Genomic DNA, 19,837 nt, shown 5'->3' on the forward strand with positions numbered 1-19,837 from the left:
ATGGCCACAGAAAGGCACTTACAGAAAGAAACAGAAAATACCTTTGCTCCTTCCTGTTAGAAACAAGATGGTTCATGCTTACCCTGACATCATTACTCTTCAGAGTTAACAGCCAGGTTGTGGGTACAGACAGCCCCTGCCTCTCTGCACTCTAGTTTGTGGCGTCTCTGCAAACACCGTGGATGCTGTAGTACCACGTTTAGACCTGGGCAAAGCTTTCTGATGCAGGAAACCAGCGCTAAGCGCCGACAGGCATCGCCGCAAAGCTCAGCTTAACGCCTTCTTTCCATCCTAGCGAAATATTTCACTTAAACCCTCCCTTTCTGCAGCTCCCCGAAAGTGGCAGCGGGTTTGTTTTGCGGCAGGTTTGGAAAGAAACGTGATCCGTGTTTTCCGTTTGCTGTTGTGTAAGCCGGGGGTGCAGGTCGGGGCAGGCGGCGTGTGCCGGGGGGGACGCGGCTGTCCCAGCTGGGGCACCCCCGCGCCTCACCGAGCACTGGAAAGGTTTCGGCTTTCCTGGAAACCATTACGACTTTCACAGAGCAAACAAACAAAGGACGGACCCGAACCAGAATAGTTCCAGTTGGAAAACTGCGAAAGGGAAACCTTGTTTATACAGATATTTGTGGAAAAGCAGCAGGAAGAAAACAGAGAGTGAAGCTAAGTGACAGGTTGGGGGGTAGTTTAGATGGCGTTTGGGGACAGATTAAAGCCAAGCTCAACCGCCACTGTCTGCTGGGGATGGTGGGTCCCGTGCTGGGGGTGGCGGGTCTGAGCCAGAGCAGGAGGAACATCCAGCCCCACCCCTGGGGACACTTGGGTTCAGGAGCCACCTAAAATCAGTTGCTGGCTTCTCCTAAAACTCAATATAAAAACATAAATTAATTAAAAGTTGAGAAGTGCGGAGAAGGAGAGGTGAGAAGCCTCGTGAGGCCCCGGGAGCCCTGTTGAGCTGCTGGTCCTGCAGCATCTCCCGGTTCGTGCTGCATCCCCCCTGGCGGCATCTCCTCTCCCACCCAAGCAGAGTTTGCCCGTCTGGAAACCAGGTTGTCGCGTTGCCATGTGGGTGCTGGAGATGCTGAAGGAACCCTGAAAAGGAGGGAAATCTGGCTTTGGGAAGGGTGTAAGCGCCCCTACAAAAGCAAAATGTGCTGTGACAACCTGGCCAGGGCACAGGGGACGTTTGCAGAGGATGCTCTTGGGATGGGGTGTTCAGGGAGGCAACAGCCACAGGAACTGGGACTGGTTTAGCAAGGAGAGGCTTAGCGCTCCCATATTGGCTGGCTCAGTCCTTCTCCTGTCTTCCTAGTGTTTGTTTTTGCAAGTATTAATATGCTGGGATTGTTTTCCTTAGCGCACGTCGGGTCTGGAGGGGTTTGCTGGGGGTCTGGGATCTGGGTGACCTTGTCCCACCAAGAGATCTTCCCAGGAGGGTCTATGGAGCCTGGCACAGGGTTGGCCCAGGTCCCCATGGCCTGAGCAGGACCCATGGAGGTGTCCCTGTCACAAAGGCCACCCAGCCTGAACCCCCAGGGTGCTGTGGGATGGTGGGGCTGGTGGGGCAAGCAGCAGGGATGGTGCTGTGGTTCTTCTCTCCAACACGAGGATGCTCGTCCTCTCTTCACCTTGACGCGCCTGTGGAGCAGCATCGCACCCACGCCCTCCCGCTCCGCAGCCCGCACAAGGCAACAGCTGTCCTGCCAAAAACCCAGTAGCTGCTAAACAAACAATTTAATGCAAAACAGCCTCGACAGAGCAGGAGCAAACGTGCCCAAGGAAGCGTCAAAGCCATTACAGAGCCGCTGCGAAAGCACACCATGTTGCAAAGGCTCTGCAGAGCGCTCAGGAAGAGCAGCGTGGTACAAATTGCACCTTTTGTTTCAACGTTTTCCTAATGAGGTGTGTCATACGGTGAGCAATATCCTCTTGACCAGTCAAGCTTCCCTTGATCCACCTGAGTTTAAACCGATGTCTTGCAGGCTGATGGCTGAGCACAGCCTGGAGATCTCCCTTGGCTTTTCCACCTTTCTCTGCTTGCAGCTGCAGAAGGAGCCAGAGCAGGATGCACATCTGGGTACCTGAGCAGGATGCACATCTGGGTACCTGAGTGGGATGCTCACATGGGTACCTGAGTGGGATGCACATCTGGGTACCCGAGCAGGATGCACATCTGGGTACCTGAGTGGGATGCTCACATGGGTACCTGAGCGGGATGCACATCTGGGTACCTGAGCGGGATGCTCACCTGGGCATCCCACAGGGATACACAATGACATCTCAGAGATCTTCCCTATGCAAACATCTTACAAGCGCCACAAAAGGCCCTTGGTTCCCACGTCACTTGGCACAGGGAGGGATGCGCTGCAGGTTGACGTTACTCTCGGCCACCTCTTGCAGCCTCGCTCACCCCATCGACCCACTGGGAGATGACGGAGTCAGTCTGGAGTTATGATCTACAGCAAGAACCACTGGGATGGAGCGAAAAATGGGAACCAGCCAGAAAATACATGGTACATAATGTCACACTCAAAATCTACTGTGAACAAGTGTCCATAAACATGGAGGGGGGAAATCTAAGCAATTAAGTCATTTCAAATGTCAAATAGCCCATGGACCCCACATTTGGACATGACAGATGAACAAAAACATAGACATTAAAAATTCCTGAAAACTAACAAAGGAACGATGATTAATTTCTCCCTGTTCCAGGGCAATCGCATTATGTACACACAAAGGAGTCATAAAAATTCCAGGATGACGGAACAAAATCCTTACAGAGCTCCACAGATAAAATACAACCATACTGGAAGGAGCTGGAACAGTCCAGGGAAGGAGCGTGCCTGGGGGCGGCTCCTGCACGTCGTGCTGGGTAAAACACCTTTCCTGGAGGATGCGACCACAGGGTTGTACCTGGTGGAAGTGCTGCTGAGCAGGATTGTCATGTCCCAGCTTGGGATGGAACAAATCCTTCTGGTTTACAGCAGCGGTTCCCCCGTGCATCGCCCCGTTGTAAAACCCCAACACCATGTGCCAAAGGAATTGAAGATGCGGTGACGACACAAGCAGGGACAGTGCAGAAGACAGCAGGACAGACACACATTAAAGTGGTCAGCGTCTTAGCCCTGCTACGGCCAACTGAAAACTCCTGTTGAGCCCCAGGTGCCGCAGCTGAGCATTCAGGAATGCAAGAAAATGAAGGGATAAAGTCAAATCGTTTCAGTCCAAGAGGGGACTTCTTTCTTCGTTTAAGAGAAAGATATTCCAAACCAAAACCACAAAGAAAATATCATTAAAAGAGGCCGCAGTGTTGCTCGGTGACTGTTCCTTGGCTTTTTTTTGTGGGATGTTTTTCATCAAAAACGGCTGTGTAGTCTGCAAAATTAATTAAGGAGGATGCTGAGTGGTGCCAGGGGCAGAGGGGGCCTTAGGGGCTGTCCCTGGGGACCATGGACCCTGAACGAGGAGAACAGCCCCTCTGAGTGCAGCAAACAACCAGCTCAGCTCTGCGGTGATGGCCCCCAGGACAGGCCACCAGAGACTGGGGTCCCAGCATCTCCAGGAGAGCTGCACCCTGCAGAGCTGCATCCCTGCAGAGCTGCATCCCTCACAGAGCTGCATCCCTCACAGAGCTGCATCCTGCAGAGCTGCATCCTGCAGAGCTGCATCCCTGCAGAGCTGCATCTCCACAGAGCTGCATCCTGCAGAGCTGCATCCCTCACAGAGCTGCATCCTGCAGAGCTGCATCCTGCAGAGCTGCATCCCTGCAGAGCTGCATCTCCACAGAGCTGCATCTCCACAGAGCTGCATCCCTCACAGAGCTGCATCCTGCAGAGCTGCATCCCTCACAGAGCTGCATCCTGCAGAGCTGCATCCCTCACAGAGCTGCATCCCTCACAGAGCTGCACCCTGCAGAGCTGCACCCTGCAGAGCTGCATCCCTGCAGAGCTGCATCTCCACAGAGCTGCATCTCCACAGAGCTGCATCCCTCACAGAGCTGCATCCCTCACAGAGCTGCATCCCTCACAGAGCTGCACCCTGCAGAGCTGCACCCTGCAGAGCTGCATCCCTGCAGAGCTGCATCTCCACAGAGCTGCATCTCCACAGAGCTGCATCCCTCACAGAGCTGCATCCCTCACAGAGCTGCATCCTGCAGAGCCGCATCCCTGCAGAGCCGCATCCTCTGCGCTTCCTCAACAGCCGCATCCCGAGCAGTCCCATCCTCGCTGGAGGCTGCAGCCCAGCTCTGAATCTGCTTGTAATTCACTTCCCACTGCTTGGCAACCCGGAGCGGTGAACCCAGTCGATGGAGACGTCGTTCCCTTATCCTAATGGTCCATGAAACTTCAGCACGCTCGGGATACCCCGAGTCCTGTCTGGGAAGAGATATGGAAAAAAAAAAAAATGCAAGGCTTGTGACAAAACAGTGTGAAACAGCTCTGGAAATGGCAAAATGCATCCTGGTGAGCGAGGGGAGAAGCAGGAATGTGGAGGCACTGGTGTCACCCACAGTGCAGGGCTGCGGAGATGCCACCCTGCTCGGTCCCTGGGTGCAGCCGTGTCCCCATGTCCCAGCCGTGCCTTGTGCCTTCCCCATCGTGGTCCCCGAACTCAGCCAGCAGGGGTGTGCCGGGCCAGAGCCATGGCAACTCAACACAGAGCGTCAACAAAAATCGGCAAAATCACCACTTTCTCATTGAAATCCCAGGGGACGGTGGAAGGCTTTCAGGGCAGGGTCTGCCTGCAATAAAACAAGCTTTAAACCATTCCAGCAGATGCTGAAGCGGAGCTGAGGCGGGACCTGCTCCAGCCCAGCCGCATCCCACCCTGGGGGAGGTTTGGGGGAGCCATGGGCACGGATGCAGCGGTTGTGCCAGTCCCTGCACTCCATCCATCTCATCCCAACTGCATCTTGGAGAGCTGGGAGAGGGACGCTTCAGATTAGCCCTATTTTTTTTTTTTTTTTTGTTAGGCATACATCTTGAAAAACTATTTTCTTTTAAACTTAAATCCAGCGGTTTAAATGGAAAAACTCAGCTAGGAGGTGGTTTGCTGCGCTGGGTGTGAAATGCTCCTCCCTCGCAGGCTGTCAGGGACAGTCCCCCACCTTCCTCACCAGCAAAGGCTCAGCAGGGACTCAATTACACAGATGAAGCTGACCCGGCTAAAACGCAGCCCAGAAGATGTTTGACACAAAGTTGGGAACCTGCCAAGAACTTCCTAATTGAAAGTGGGGACTGAAATGTCTATCAGTGGGGTCTCCGCCTGGTGAACCCTCCTCTGTCACTGTGAATTACGAGCGTGCTCTGGTTTGAAATGAGGCAGAGTAAATCTAATCATATTTTTATGAGCCCCTTTTCCTCTCGCAGGGGCTGAGCTCTGGGCACATGCTGTGCAGCGGAAGCGCGGTCGCTTCGCCTTTTTTCCATACCCATCTCCTTCTTTGAGTGGCAGGTCAGATTATTAACAGATTAAAAGTTAATAAACCGAGTCCCCAAAAGCGAGTTGCGGCCACGGGGTGGGCAGGCAGAGGAACAGATGCGGTTTCCAGCAGCATCAAGTCTGTGTCCCCAACACCTTCTCCCTGTGCCGCGGTCCAGGTGAGATGCTCAGGAGGGATCGGGGTACGGAGCTACTGGGGGACACCAGCCCCGTGGGTCTCTCCCGACCAGACTGTGGGAAAGCGAAGCAAGAAGCAAAGTGCCGGCACACCACCGGTGCTCCCACGGGTCTGTCCGGGTGCATTTCACCCACCTCCACCTGAACTGCACGCGCTGCAGCCGACAGTCCCTGCAAAATCCCCACAGGTCCCCGGGACCTTGCCCAGGGCTCCGCTCCGGAGCAATAACAAACCACTGTAAAGCATCCTGCCTGCTGCGGAGCCATCTCCAAAGAGCTGTTTCACACCTCTGCGGGCGGGAAGGTCACGGACCAGATGTTCCCTGTCAGCAGTCAGATCCTAGTACATTTTACACTGGATTTAAGCCCTGCAGTCAAAACGCCTTCATTTTCTCAGAGGTAAGTGATACTCGTGTTTGGAGCAATGTTTGGCTGGGAAGGGAAGGGGATGAACGCTGATGCACAAGGAGCGTGACCCTTGGGATACAGAGCAGAGCCTGCCTTCCTGAGGTCCCTTCCAAAATCATTGATGGCAGCTGGAGATGCCTGGCTCTGCAAGAGCGTGCAGTCACCCAGGATGCTGACCTGCCTGGCCAGAACACCTCAGATCGCTGGGTACCACATGGAAACTCATTCCATCACCCACCCTGGCAGAGCAGGGATGCTCAGAGATTCAGGGATGCTCATAAGTTCAGGGATGTTCAGATTCAGGGACGCTCAGAGATTCAGGGACGCTCAGAAGATCAGGGATGCTCAGATTCAGGGATGCTCAGAGATTCAGGGATGCTCAGATTCAGGGATGCTCAGAGATTCAGGGATGCTCAGATTCAGGGATGCTCATGGCTGTCTTGGGCGGGGGGGTTAAGTATTGACTTGCTGGTGACATGGAAGCATCAGCTGAGAGCAGAGCCTTGCACTCCGTGCACAGAGGCAGGTGTTTCCCCAAAGAGATGCGAGACAGCCCTTGTACATTGGGACAGAGGAATAACCCAGCCTTGGGGCTGAACTGAGCCAGTTGCGGCTGCGACGCTCTGAGTCGTGGCGGTTTCTCCAGCCCTAGAACAAGGTCTGGAGAGGAGACACAGGCAGCGACTTGGGGCAGGTCTCTGGCAGCTGAGCTACGAGCATTTAAAAGACCCTCAAGCACAAACGCAGTTCTGGGCGCTCCTGCCCACCCTTAGCCCAGACGCAGAGCGGGCTGCGTGCTGCTCCCAGTCAACAGCAGCGCAAAATACAATGGGTTCGCTGAAATCCCCTGCACAGACCACAGCCAAAGCAACCTGCCCCTAGGAGAAGTGCAGCAGGAGCCTGTTATTAATATCTCCCTCCCTGAATGCGCCTCTGTTCCCAGCAGAGTCTCGCCCCAGGGCCCACGAACCCCGACGTGCAGCCAGCGCTCCGCTGGCACACGGGCAAGTCTGGCCCTGCGCCGGCTCCTTTGCTTTTGGACGTCGCTGCTCATGAGCATCCCAAGGGTCACCTTCAGATGGCAAATCTCTGTAGGAAGCTCTCTGGACACGATGCATTTTAAAATATGTGTCTCCATTTAAAAAGGTGCACTCAGAAAGGCAACAGAACCAGCTGGGAAAGTGATTTGCTCCATATTTATACTCCAAACGAAGGGATTTCAGATCCAGCCTCTCCTTGCCCTCTGGGCTGGCATCTCCCTCCTCTTCCCTGCTCCTGCACACCAGCTCCACAGCCAATAAATCCTCCTCTGCATTAAACATTGCACTGCTCAATTAATTAAATGAGCACAACAACCACAGTCCCTTCAGCAATTAGAGAAGTGGATGAGTAATTAGATGGAATGCTAATTTAATTTCCAGGAGGGGAAAAGAAAGGGAAGAAAGGAAAAGAAGAAGGAGCAAATGGGATTACATTTGATGAGAGGGAAATTAAAAGTCACTTAATCATAGAGCAATTAAAGTTCCCCAAACTACGTAGCTAGAAAAAAACCAACCAAACTAGAAGGACGGGACCACCAGCACATATTGTGAATGACACTCACCCAGGTAAAATACCAACTGCAGGCCCATGTGTAGATGGGTTTAACACTCACCCTGGCTTAGCCTTGCCTTTCCCCTTCATTAGGGAACTGGGAGAAGGCTATTGCCTTGGAAACAACGGCTTCATCCTGGCCATACCTCCAGATAATGCTCTTATCAGCCCTCCTCAGCTAAGCGAGATCCGCCGTCCTCTGCCAGGAGAAACAGAAAGGCAAGGTGAGCAGCTCCCCAGAGCCCGTGCTGTGGGGAGCTGGGGCTGCCGGTGTCACCGCTGGTGTCTCCCCCAGGCTGGGCTCAGCCACAAGGCTCATGTTCTCCCAGCAAGTTGTCTCCTCGCTGCATTTTTGTGGCCTCTCTCCAACAGGTCTGCGTCTGCCCTGTGCTGAGGGCTCCAGAGCTTGCTGATTTAAATCAGAGTTGCTGATTTAAATGTTGCTTTCCAACCAGTCCTGGTTTTACCCAGGAACCTTCAGACAGACTATGACCAGTCCTGCAACAAACGACGCCCGGAGCCCACCCGAGGGTTTGTGAAAGGATCGGGGGCTGAAGAAGAAACCTTGGGCATAAGACACGGGCAAGGTGTTCAGCATCAAATTCAGCAGAAAGCTGAGAGTCCCTGCAGGGTCTTGTGTCATCGCAGGGACCCCAGCCCACACCTTTCCCTTTCCTGCCCTGCCCTTAGGACGTGTCTTATGTTCTTAGGGACAGGGTTTAGTGCCAGGGCTGGGTTAATGGCTGGACTCAGTGATCCTGAGGGTCTCTTCCAACCAAAATGGCAGCACAGCCATTGCAGGGGACACATTCCCCAGCCCCTGTGTGCTCAGCAAGACGCAGGGCTGGGTGCCAGGCTCTTGGGCACGATGAAGCCGCCTGAGTTCAGCTCCCAGTGGCCTCCTGCCTTATCCCAGCCTGCGGCGAGGTTCGGAGATAAAGGTGGGTTTTGTTCGGTTTAATTAGAGCTGGCACAGCAGAGCTTCTCGCTGCCAAGGGCTGACAGGCAGATTAATTAATCCGCTCACCGTTGTCACTCGGGGACGGCTCCTCGGCAGCAAAGCAGAGGAACCCTGGAGAGGAGCGGAGCGTCTCGGCTGCGCAAAAGCCAGTGGGAGAGGGGAAGGAGGGAGACGCTTCCTCCCTGTCCATGTTTTTCCCCCTTTTCCCCTCCCAGGGCTCAAACCTTTTCCTGCCCAAGCGTCACCCCGGGGCTCTGGAGCTCCACTAACCTGCAAAACCCAGAATTCCTTTAGCTACAGAGCTGAAGAACTCAAATGCTCCACCACAAAACCATCCAGGATGATGGCAGGGGCTCTGCAGAGGGTAAAACAGGGACTTAACGCCCCTGCAGACCTTTGGGAAGCAGCAGATGGTTTGCTAGCACTAGAAGTCTGATTTTATTACAGAAAACCGCGTGAAACAAAGCAGAGCAGGAGCCTCGTGCGAATGCTGTTCCCCAGCCTGCAAACACCCCTGCTCATTCCAGCAGCACTGGACCGTCACTCAGGGCCAAGTTCAAGGTTCCCGGCTCCGCTGCTGCATCCTGGGCAGGGTCTGGTGCTCACACCCGCATTGCACAGCACCGCGGGGCCGGACCCTTCCTGCCCCCAAAGCCCAGGGAGGCAGCTGTGCAGGTCGGAGCCTGCGGCAGGTACAGACTTGCTGGGGAGAAAAGAGCTGGGGAACAGCTGTAGCCACTCGTGCTCAAGAAAGATAAGGGGAAACCAGGATGGATGAGAAAGAACTGAGAATCAAAAGGAATAGAGTGTCCAGCTTGCAGGCAGGGACTACAAGCACCGGGCTTTTGAGCCTGGAAACCAAGGAATGAGTAGGTAGGATGCTGTGAGCAGCCTTGCAGGCAGTGGAGACTGCAGGGATAGAGGGGAGCAATTCAGGCTGAAGATTTTTAACATTTGTTTTGGTATAAACAGGGACCAGCTGGCACAACTTGAGGCTGTTTCCTCTGGTCCTGGGGAGCAGAGCCCAAACCCCCTGGCTCCAAGCTCCTTTCAGGCAGTTCAGAGATCAGAAGGTCTCCCCTCAGCTCCTGTTCTCCAGCTGAACCCCCCAGGTCCCTCAGCCCCCCCCATTGTGGAGGCAGCCAAACACACACCTGTCCCTGCCCTTCCAGGTCTCGTGTCCCCCACACCCGGGTCCCCAGGTCCTGCCTGGACTTGGTGTGAACCCCCACCAGGGCACAGCGGCATCAAAAAAGCTCATGGGGGATGGCTCCGGAGGAGGGAATTGTCATATGTGCCCTGCAGTCACTCTCAAAATGGGTGTTTGCTAGTGCTGACCACATTTGATGCCCACAAATACAACCAGGGATGAAGCACAAGCACCAGCACGGTGCCAGGCGTGAGCCAGCCCGTACTTAACTCTCTTAAGAGTAAATGAGTCCATAAGCCGTGCCTGTCTAAGGTATGAAGGTCTGGCCTTCGTCAGCTGGGTGGGCGCCAGGCCGGCGAGAGGCCAGCGCCTCGTCCCGCAGCCCCGGGCGACGCTCTGCCCGCGAGAACATCCCGGGCACCTCGCATCAGCACGCTCAGAGACCCCCGGCACCTCTGCTGGGATCCAAAGAGCCCAGAAAGGGAGCAAGGAGGACTTTTGCCTTGTGGAAAGGTGTCCTCGCTGTGCAAAACACACACAGAGCTGTTTCGCTTTCCCAGTCCCTGGCTGCTCCGTGTCATCCCGGCTTGGCTGGAGCAGGACGCTGTAAAATTAAGCGTTCGCTCCAAGTTCATCCCCTCCTCCGCGGGCCCCCGGGGGCAACGCACACGATCTGCTCCCGGGGTTTTGCAGAGGTTGCAGAAGCCTCCGGGATGCTGCTGCCCTTTCTTGTTTATTTGCTTAGCAGTAATTATAGCAGAGTAATTACAATCAGCGCCCGTTTACATAAAGAATCACTTTACTCGGCTTCCGCACCCCCCCCCCCCGCCGTGCTCTCTGAGCCACGTGCCAAGACAAACCTCGGGAGCACAAAAATTAACATGACACAAGGTCCAGGGAGAAGGAAAAGGGGAGAGAAGGATGGCGAGGGCCTCCCGCAGCCAACTTGGCCCGCGGTCCCTCCGGACGGGATCCGATGGGAACGCTGTGCTGTTTACACACGGCGTCAAGGGGAACGACGCTGCACCTTGTATTTGTGAATTAGCGGCCAGTCAGCTCCAGCACAGCAATTAATGGGTTTGTACAGAGCGGTGGGGGCATCGCTTGCAGGCACGCTCCTCACTGCCTATAAAAAATATGTGGGATCAAGCATTTCGGCAGGGGCAAAACTCACCTTTTTGAGCGTGCGCGGCATCCACACAGCGTGAAAAAAGCCCAGAGACATCTCATCCTGAATTTTCTTCCTTCCGTGCAGCAAGCTGACTTGGCTTTACTCCTGAGAAATCAAAGCAAAGTCTGTAAGCATTAGGTTGATTTTCAAAAGAGCTCCCATCTGAGCTTTTTAAATAAGACGCAGGTTTTTGAGTAAGCTCAGCGCAGGGCTGATGAAGACAGCAGCAAGGGAAAAGAAACCTTCTCATCCATAAACACCGAGCATGAAACTATTTGCATTTTCTTCCTCTGTAGCTTCTCTGAATATTTAGCAGGGGAAAAACATCCCAAAGTTGATTCATCTCTTCCAAAATTCAACAGGTGAGAATAAAGACAGTAACTAACTAACTTCCTTTTAAAGATCAGGTGCTTTGTTGAACATTTGGGGAGCTCCTGTTGAAATGCAGCTGCATTTGGAGGCTTTATGCTGCTGCTACACACCCCTCATCCTAGTCTATTATTCCCCAGATTTTTTGAGTAATTTGTAATTAGTGAGGAAAACACTTATTCCACTTAGAAGACCCCACACCCCTTCCAGCACCACTGCTGAGCCTGCTGTCCATCCATCCGTCCGTTCGTCTGTCCATCCCACCCTGCTCACCTCTCCCTGCTGGCCTCTGCCGTGCCAGGAGCACCCTTGCCCACCATCCTCCTCCAGGGCACGGAGCTGAATCATCCATCATTTTGGTTGGAAAAGCCCCTCAAGATCATGGAGTCCAACCATAACCCAGCCCTGGCACTGCCCCATGTCCTGAGAACCTCATCTTGGTCTGTCCAACCCCCCAGGGATTGTTCCCAAGATCCAACCTTGACCTCCCCTGGCTCAACCATCCCTTTCTCGCTTTCATTAGCCTCGCTCGTTCCTTTGGGCTTGGAGCCAGAGTGAAATCTCATCTCCGGAGGATACATTTTTAGACAGTTTACAGAATCTGCCTTCCTGCTTTTAAATATCTTGGGCTCTTTTTCTTCCCATCACCTGGAAAGTAGGTGCGAGAAAAGTCAGTGTCCCCAAGTGACTCTGCGGGTGATCTTGCCATGAGTGGGCAACCTCCACGGCTTTGGAAGGAGCCCAAAACTGACCCAGGAGTCAGGGTACGACCTCGGCAGCCGGGGATGGACCAAAGAGCCAGCACCACCATCGAGGTCCCATGTCAGACCCCGGCAGATCTCTGCTGTTTCTTCCATCGGGCAAGCCTGGGCCAGGCGGGACACAAAGCGTGCTCTGTCTCGCACATCCTCTTGGCACCGGGCGCTGGCACAGCCGCCCACCACGGGAAGCTGCTGCTGGGGGGGACTGGGACACCTCGAGACTGGAGTTGAAGGGGTTTTGGCCAGGTCTAGACTTCATCGCTGCTGGCTCAGAGATCTTTTGAGGTGACACCATCCCTGGACCATCCCGTTCATTCCTTTCTTCAGAATTGCAGCAAGTGGTTTTCCTGCTGGGTATTTGACATCAAATGGTGTTTAATGGAGCAGAAAAAAAAAATGTGTTACACAGAATTCCAGTCAAATTCCCTGGAAAAGCATGTGTATTCACTTTTTTTTAGCGGCAGCTGGCTGTCGGCAGCTTGGCACCCGTCTGATCTCCAGCCCTGAGTCCAGAAACCCATTCCAGGCTGGGGAGCAGCCCCAAAGGCAGCAGCTCTTTGGGGAGCACAGCCTCAATACGACGCTGAAGCCGGGGAGCCCCAGGTACCCTCCAGCCCCATGGATGGGGAGGACACCCCCTCTCTCTGCAGAATGGTCATGGGGTGAGCTGAGGGTTCTAGAAGCTTCTTGAATAAGAGCAGCAGAGTAGCAGGCATCTGAAGCCATGCCAGCTCAGCATCCAGGGGAGATGCTGCTGTGCTTGTGGTCTTATAGAGCCACAGAATCATTTGGGTTGGAAAGACCCTCAAGATCGAGTCCAGCCATTCCCCCACCCCTGGCACTGCCCCATGTCCTGAGAACCTCATGTCCGTCTGTCCAACCCTCCAGGGATGGTGACTCCAGCACTGCCCTGGGCAGCCTGTTCCAATGCCCCACAGCCCTTTGGGGAAGAAATTGTTCCCCAGATCCAACCTCAACCTCCCCTGGTGCAACTTGAGGCTTCAGCCACAAGCTCAGCAGCAGCTCCAGCTCCATAAATGATTAAGCCAGGACTAAACCTAAGGACAGAACTCAAGCTCTGGTACAAAGGTCCTCAGGATCTCTGCTCCCAGAGACTTTAGGTGGAGCTACCTGAGCTCCACCAGGTCTTGCTGCTTGCGGGTCACCAGCGCAGAGCGCAAGAGGTTGGGTCCCCTTGTCGGGACCCCCATCATGAGCCACGTGAGGGGCCAAGGAGGTCGCATCCCGGCCTTTTGTTCTGGAAAGCGAGCGTGCAGGGAGTTGGGTGGCAGCCACGAGAGCTCGCGCTGGTTCCTGCTTCCTCCCTTGGCACGCAGCGGGGCCGGGCGCCTCTGGCCAATTCCTGCTTGCATAAACAGCCCAAGTAACGAAGATAAATGAGGCTGAGTGGCAGGGGAAGGCAGCGCGGCGGCTGCCAGCCAGTCCTTCCCTGTGAATCAGGGCACGCTGCAGGGCTCCAGGGCTGCGTATTTGGGTAGGGACTACAGCATCCCCCGAGGCGCTCTATGAGACGCCTTAGGCTGGCCCCCCAAATCACTGACCACTTGTTTTAAGAGCGTGAGCAGGGGGCTTAAGGTGGTTTTTCAGACTGGCAAACAAACAAAACACTCATCTCCACATAAAATACTCCAACTCAGTGAAAGAAAACGCGTTTCTCAAGTTGCAGCCCTTCCATAGGCATTTCACAGCCCCAACCTCAGGCACACCTGTGTTCATCCATGGCAAGATTCCTGTGGCTCTGACGGGAAGGGATCAAAGCCCGTTTTCACCAGGCTGAAGGTTCCTCCATGTGCTCATCCATGGCAGGTGACATCTCGGTCCGTGATGGCACACAGAGGACACCAGCCTCTGCAGCGATACCGATGCTCCTCACCGACATAGAGCATCAACTTGCTGCCCCAGGGTCTTGTCTGAGCTGCATCTTCTAAGGGATACAAAGGGTTAATATTAAAAAAGACCTGTCTTGAGCCAGGCTAATGCCACAGCAGAACACAGCACCCCTGCCAAGCAGCTTATCTGAGGCTCTTTGTGAACAAAGCGAAGGCTGGAAGGTGGCGAGGCGCAGGGACGGGGAGCGGGGCCGCGCGCCAAGACCGCAGCCTCTGGCCAGAGGAGAAATTTCCATCTTAGAGAGGAGCCACCCGTCCGATAACCCCGCTGTTCCCATTGCCGCCGGGGCCCTCGGGGGGCCGGGACCCCATCCCTGCACAGCCCAGCTCTGCTGTGGCTGCATCTTGTGGCCGCGATGCTCAGACAGACAGCTCGGCTACAAAACGCCCACTCGAGATGCAGCACAGGGCAGGCGTCCTTCCACGGATGCTCTGCCTTTCTGCTGGCTCCTGCACCTTCGAAATTGGGACAGAAAAGGGTTTTCTCACTCAGTTTTAGCCCCCACAGCAACACGGTGCTCAGCACACTGTAGGTCCAAGCTCCGCAGAACCCGGGTATCACACCAGACAGATACAATGAGCCTTTCAGCCCTTAAAAACCTCTGGAAATAAACTTGAATGAGCTGTATGTCTAATGAACGTGTGGGAAAATCTCAGAGCAGCCAGAATTTCACAGAGGCCCCCGACTCGAACTTTCTCCTTCCCGAACCCTCTCGAGGCAGCCGGGACTGGGAATGGAAAGCGAGCGACCCGGACCGAGCGCTCCGTCCATCCCAACGCCCAGGCGGCGCGATAAGAATCAGCTGTGACCCAGAACAGCCTGTCTATAACGCCGTGTTTATTTTTAATCGGGTGAATCGGTGGCTCAAAACTGAGTCGGACCCCACCAGTTCCTGGAAATGTAATTCACAGATCACTTCTCCGGGAGCTACCATGCAGCAGATAAGTGACCTTGGACTTAGATCCCTCTCCAGGCAGCTGGGATGCAGCCTCGCTCAGCCTGGGATTTACCAAGCTTTGCAACTGGAAAACCTGCTGCACACCCATGCTCAGTGGGCATAATATAAGGAAAACCCTGTGCCCTTGCAGCTTGGGAAAAGCAGAGAAAGTCATGCAATGGAGGGACCAGGCTGGACTGGAGATGGGAGTGCAGCTGCATCCCGCTGCTTTGAGTGCAGAAAACCAAGTCGTGCGGTGCTTCAGCCCTTCTGTGAGCTCCAGGTGGGCACCGAGCTATCCCCAGCGCCGCCTCCTCTCCAGGGGACAGGAACACACCGTCCCAGGTTTGCTTTACTCTCCAAAATCGGCGTAGGAGGCTCATGAAATGTTTCCTGTCCCCTGGGGCACCAGAAGAAGAACAGGTCTGTCAGCTCCCGAAGAGATGCCAACAGATAGGAGCCAGTGTGGAAAGATCCCAGCCAGGCTTGGTAGCACGCAGAGCCCAGCTCCCTCTGCTCCCATTGGCAGAGCTGTCCCACTGATCCCCCGGAGTGGCAGCTGGGTTTAATCTCCATGGAGATGGCTCTAATACAAGCTGGTGATCCGCTGCAGGTGGTGCCTCGGCCACTTGGAGTTCACACTGAGCCAAGTTACCTTTTTACACCTGTTCTCCGTCCCTTTTGGTGCCAGGACAGGGCTTGGGTTGTACTTACCTTGGGTTTTACTTTCCTTCCTCTTTGCAAAATCCCTGCACAGCAACATCTTTGCTTAGTAGATGGGGATCAAAGTAAGCAGATGCTTGTTTGCTCACACCGACTGGGGAACTGGACCTAAAACCTTCAACTGAGTTTGTCTTTTCCCAGCTGGAGATTCCCCTCTGTGTGTCCTGAAGCTGGACCGGTAGCCCAGCAGGTCTCCAGCACACACAGCCAACACATGGTCCTCCAAGCCTCCTTTGAGGCTGCAGAAACGCACCTGTACATCGGGCTTAATACAAAGAGACCCAATGAGGCTGCATTGCACACGGCTGGAGCTGGCACACGGCTCTGCAGGCAATCCGGTGTGCAATGAACGTTACGTGAGGTAACGACGCAGCGCAACACACGTTTTGGAGCTGCTGATGGACATAAAAATGACAGTAAGCTGAGAATCGGGAGGTTCAGAGCTGAACCGTTCGGGTGCCCGCAGGGCGTGTTTTTCTTCCCATTAGCTGCAGCTGTTTCATTGCCAAAGCTGGCTGGTTTTCATGGCATCGGAGTCAAAGGGGTTGGCCTTGGCATCCTCAAAACCAGTTGCCATTGTGGAAGAATCCCAAAAATCCTATTTTACTACTCTGGCTGGCACCCACCTGCATTTGCTTCCTGAAGCCAGTAAAGGGAGGGAAACCTGCCTGCATGGCTCCCTCCCTCTCATCTTGTGGTATCGACAGGACAGACCGGGATGGCTGAAGAAATTGGCTAAAAGAAGAAAAAGCATAAATAAATAATGAAGAGGTCCGTAATGGACAGAATGTAATTTAGATTCCCAGGGGAGCCTGTCGTTTCTGGGATTATTCCCTCTCCTCTGCCGAAAGGAGACAATCGAAGGAGCTAAACACCTCAGCGCTGCCACTCAAGGTGACGGCAGATTATCCGGCTTTCTTTTGCTCATCACAAGCTCTCGCTCTCAGGATTGACAGAGCTGCTGCTCTCTCAGACCCACAGCAAGAGACACAGCCTTGCAGAGGCATTATTGCAGCCTTTCCGGGCTTAAAAGGGATTGCTAAGCAAGACGGGCACAGACTTTTGAGCAGGGGCTGTTCTGATAGGACAAGGGGTGATGGTTTTAAACTAAAAGGGGAAATTCAGGCTGGACATGAGGAAGAAACTGTTGGCCCTGAGGGTGGTGAGAGCCTGGCCCAGGTTGTGCAGAGTCACCCGTGTCCCTGGGAGCGGAGACAAGGCCAGGATTTCGCGTTCCCATCCCACCAGAGCTGGCTCCGGGATGGAACATGGGGATGTGTGGCCGTCCCGCTGCCAGCCCAGCCCTCGCACCCCAGCTTTGCAAAGCCCAGCCCTCACACCCCAGCTTTGCAAAGCCCAGCCCACCGTGGTCCGGCTTTCTCCAGCTGAGCCTCCCTCACAGGAAGCACAAACGGGCTAATGGTTGTGTCTGAACGTATTAACCAAATTACTCGCTGCGCTCTCTGTTTTCCTAGAGCCCCAGCCAGACCCCAAGACTATTTATCTTGGCTTTGAACCCTCCACCCCTCACTGCGCAGCGTGAGCACGTAACCGCAGAGATTTGCTAATAGAAACCAAAGCAGAAATCCCCACCAAGGCTCACGAGCAAGGGGCTTGTCCTGTTACAACAGCGCGGAGACTCGCTAATCGGTGTCACAAACGGCATCTGCCGGGGTTTCTGGACCTGCTGCTGCACAGACGTTCCTGGTTCAGTTGAAAGGAGATCTGAGGTTTTCTTGGCCTCCGCCACACATCAGGGCTGCAGTTTAAAGAATACACCACGGTCAGGATTAGATCACGTGGTGGGCGCTGAGTCCAAGCTGTTATCCACAAGAGCCTCATATCGGTAATGCAGACCATGGGGCCAGGGTGGTGGTTCCCTCTGCTGAGGGCTGGACTTTTATGTCCTTGCCAAAATCAGAGGCTACTCGCACAACAGACAAACGTCTCCTTAGCTCTGCGTTCCCTCCCCAGTCTTCTGTCCTTCTCCCACATCCAGAATCCACCATCAACGCAACGTGTCAGCATCTCAGCAGGTTTCTGGAGCACACGGAGCTGTTGTCTGAGCAGCACAAGAGCAGCCCAGTGACCTGCGGCCTCTGTGCATGTCCGTGTGTCCAGGGCTTTCTTCTTCCTAGTAGAGAAGCAAGGATCTAGCATTCATTCCTCATGAGTAAATGAGATCTGCCTTGAATTTAAAGGCAATAATCTCAGCCCAACCCTACAAACCACAATTGAAGCTTCACAGTGAAAGCCAGTGTGTTTTGAATAACGCATCGCTAAAGGTTCCCCAGTTTATAACACTCCCAAGCCAGTGCAAAATGCACAGGGTTCCGTGAGACGGAAAGGCTGGTAAGCAGAAATGCTGCTGGGACTGTTTCTTATTTGCAGCCAGGCTGCAATCCCTGCAGAGCAGGGCTGGAAGGGTCGGTGTCATTTCTACCATATCCCAAGAAAAGACCAGAGACCCTCTGCAGGTGTAAATTGCCAGAGCTTAGTTCTAGGGCAGATTCTCCAGTTTACCCAGTTTCATTGCTAGGACAGAAACATCTGCCTTAGAGCTTATCTGTCCAGCTAGAACTGCCCGTCCCCAACAGCAACAACAGCACAGGGGTGACTTGGGTGTTACTGGAGCACAAACATCATCTCCAGAGATACCTTTCGCAGTTCCACCCATCCCTACCTGTTCCCAGAGCTGGGTCTCATGGGGCTGCTACCCAAGGTCAATGTCGTTCCCATTTTTGCACAGCATAAGAGCTGATTTTCAGCAGGACACCCATGTACCTCTCAGCCAGGCTCTGACTGTGATGGGGAAATCTGGGATGGGAAAACATTCTCCCACTTCCAATCAGCAGGGATAAACCTTTCCTCGAGTCTTCTCGCGTCCCGAATCCTCGTAGCTGGACAGAAACAAACGAAGCGTGTTAATGTTTCAGGCAACGGGCAATACTAATGCAGGAAGGGAAGGAGATGGACCTGCACACAGGCAGCGGGTTGGTGAGCATCGCGCAGCGCACCAGGCTCTGCTGTGGTTTCATTACATCAGCCACGCTAAGGGTCCTTCTGCTGCGCACGAGATGGTTTTATCCTGTAAACTGAACCACCAGACTAAGTTCCAATTCCCCCAGGGTGCTGGTCAGTATCTGGTCCAGGGCATCCCCGCAGATAAGTGGCATCCGGGAGCTCTGGACCCAGCTCATCCTGGTTAAACTGGGGATCGCTGCCTCCTTCCATATATTCCTCCATACCCAGAGGGATGGAAGCTGGTTCCCTTCACCCTGCAAGGCTCACAAATGAGGTCATTTTATTTCCTGAGCAATACAGTGGCCAAAGCCCCCCCAGCAGCTCACAAACACCAATTTAATTAAAATTTCAATTCAAAATATAAGTCACGGCTAATATCTGGCACGAAATACTCCAAAGAGAATGTGCAGATCCCAGCCCTGAGCAACGGAATAGGAGCCGATTTCCTTTTAATCTACACACACACATATGCACATATATATATATAAAATATAAATATATATATGTATATACATACATTCATATATACAGAGAGCTTTTACAAACCGGTTTGGACTCCCTAGATGTACAAAAGCCACAAGCCAACAGGCACTCATTGTAAAATTTCCCTTCAGCAATTTTCAGGGCTGTGAAGTGCTTCAAGGAATGAAAAAGGGAGGACGGTGGTGTTTGCTGGCACCACCACAGAGGACGGGCGAGCACATCCATCTCCATTCTCATTAGTGCTGGAAAGAATGTCTGACTGCATTTACAACAGAGAGCAGCATCTCCCAAGTTACGGCTTGTTTCCTTGATAATAAATCTAACACCACGACCCAACGCATCTTGGGTGTTTTGCTCCACTGAGCTGCGCTTAAGTGGTATTTTTGTAAGGCCAGGCTTGGTTAATCCAGAGGTGCCTCCTGTTGGTTTTTGCTTGCTGCAGACAGGCTGCAAGCAGATTGCAGCACCCCAGACTGGTGTAAGGAAGGAGTAAATCACTACAGGGTGGCAAGGAGGTGTAAAGGAGAGGAGAATTCGCTCAGAGCAATCCCCTCAGCCCATTAAACATCCGAAATTCCTGCCTGAAAAAGAAGAAGAACAATAGTGAGGTCTGTTTCTAACTCTGGGTGGCTTTGCTTTCTGCTTTTGCGGTTGTCTTAATGACTCCCAAAGCTGAGATGCCACCAGGAGGATTGATACTCAGACCTGCTCATTCAGGGATATTGGGCTG

The 19,837-nt window shown here is 53.7% G+C and overlaps 1 long non-coding RNA gene across 1 annotated transcript; it reads right to left on the bottom strand.

The window, feature by feature from the left end:
* Nucleotides 1–1,714: 1,714 nt before the first annotated feature.
* On the bottom strand, nt 1,715–12,877 carry LOC110365576 (uncharacterized). The gene is made up of 2 exons (XR_010468238.1): nt 10,903–12,877; nt 1,715–4,373 (listed from the first exon to the last, which is right to left on the bottom strand). It is a non-coding gene; the product is annotated as an uncharacterized LOC110365576 (long non-coding RNA).
* Between the last annotated feature and the right edge of the window lie 6,960 nt (nt 12,878–19,837).

This window comes from Columba livia, chromosome 27, assembly GCF_036013475.1.
Source record: "Columba livia isolate bColLiv1 breed racing homer chromosome 27, bColLiv1.pat.W.v2, whole genome shotgun sequence".
NCBI lineage: Eukaryota > Metazoa > Chordata > Aves > Columbiformes > Columbidae > Columba > Columba livia.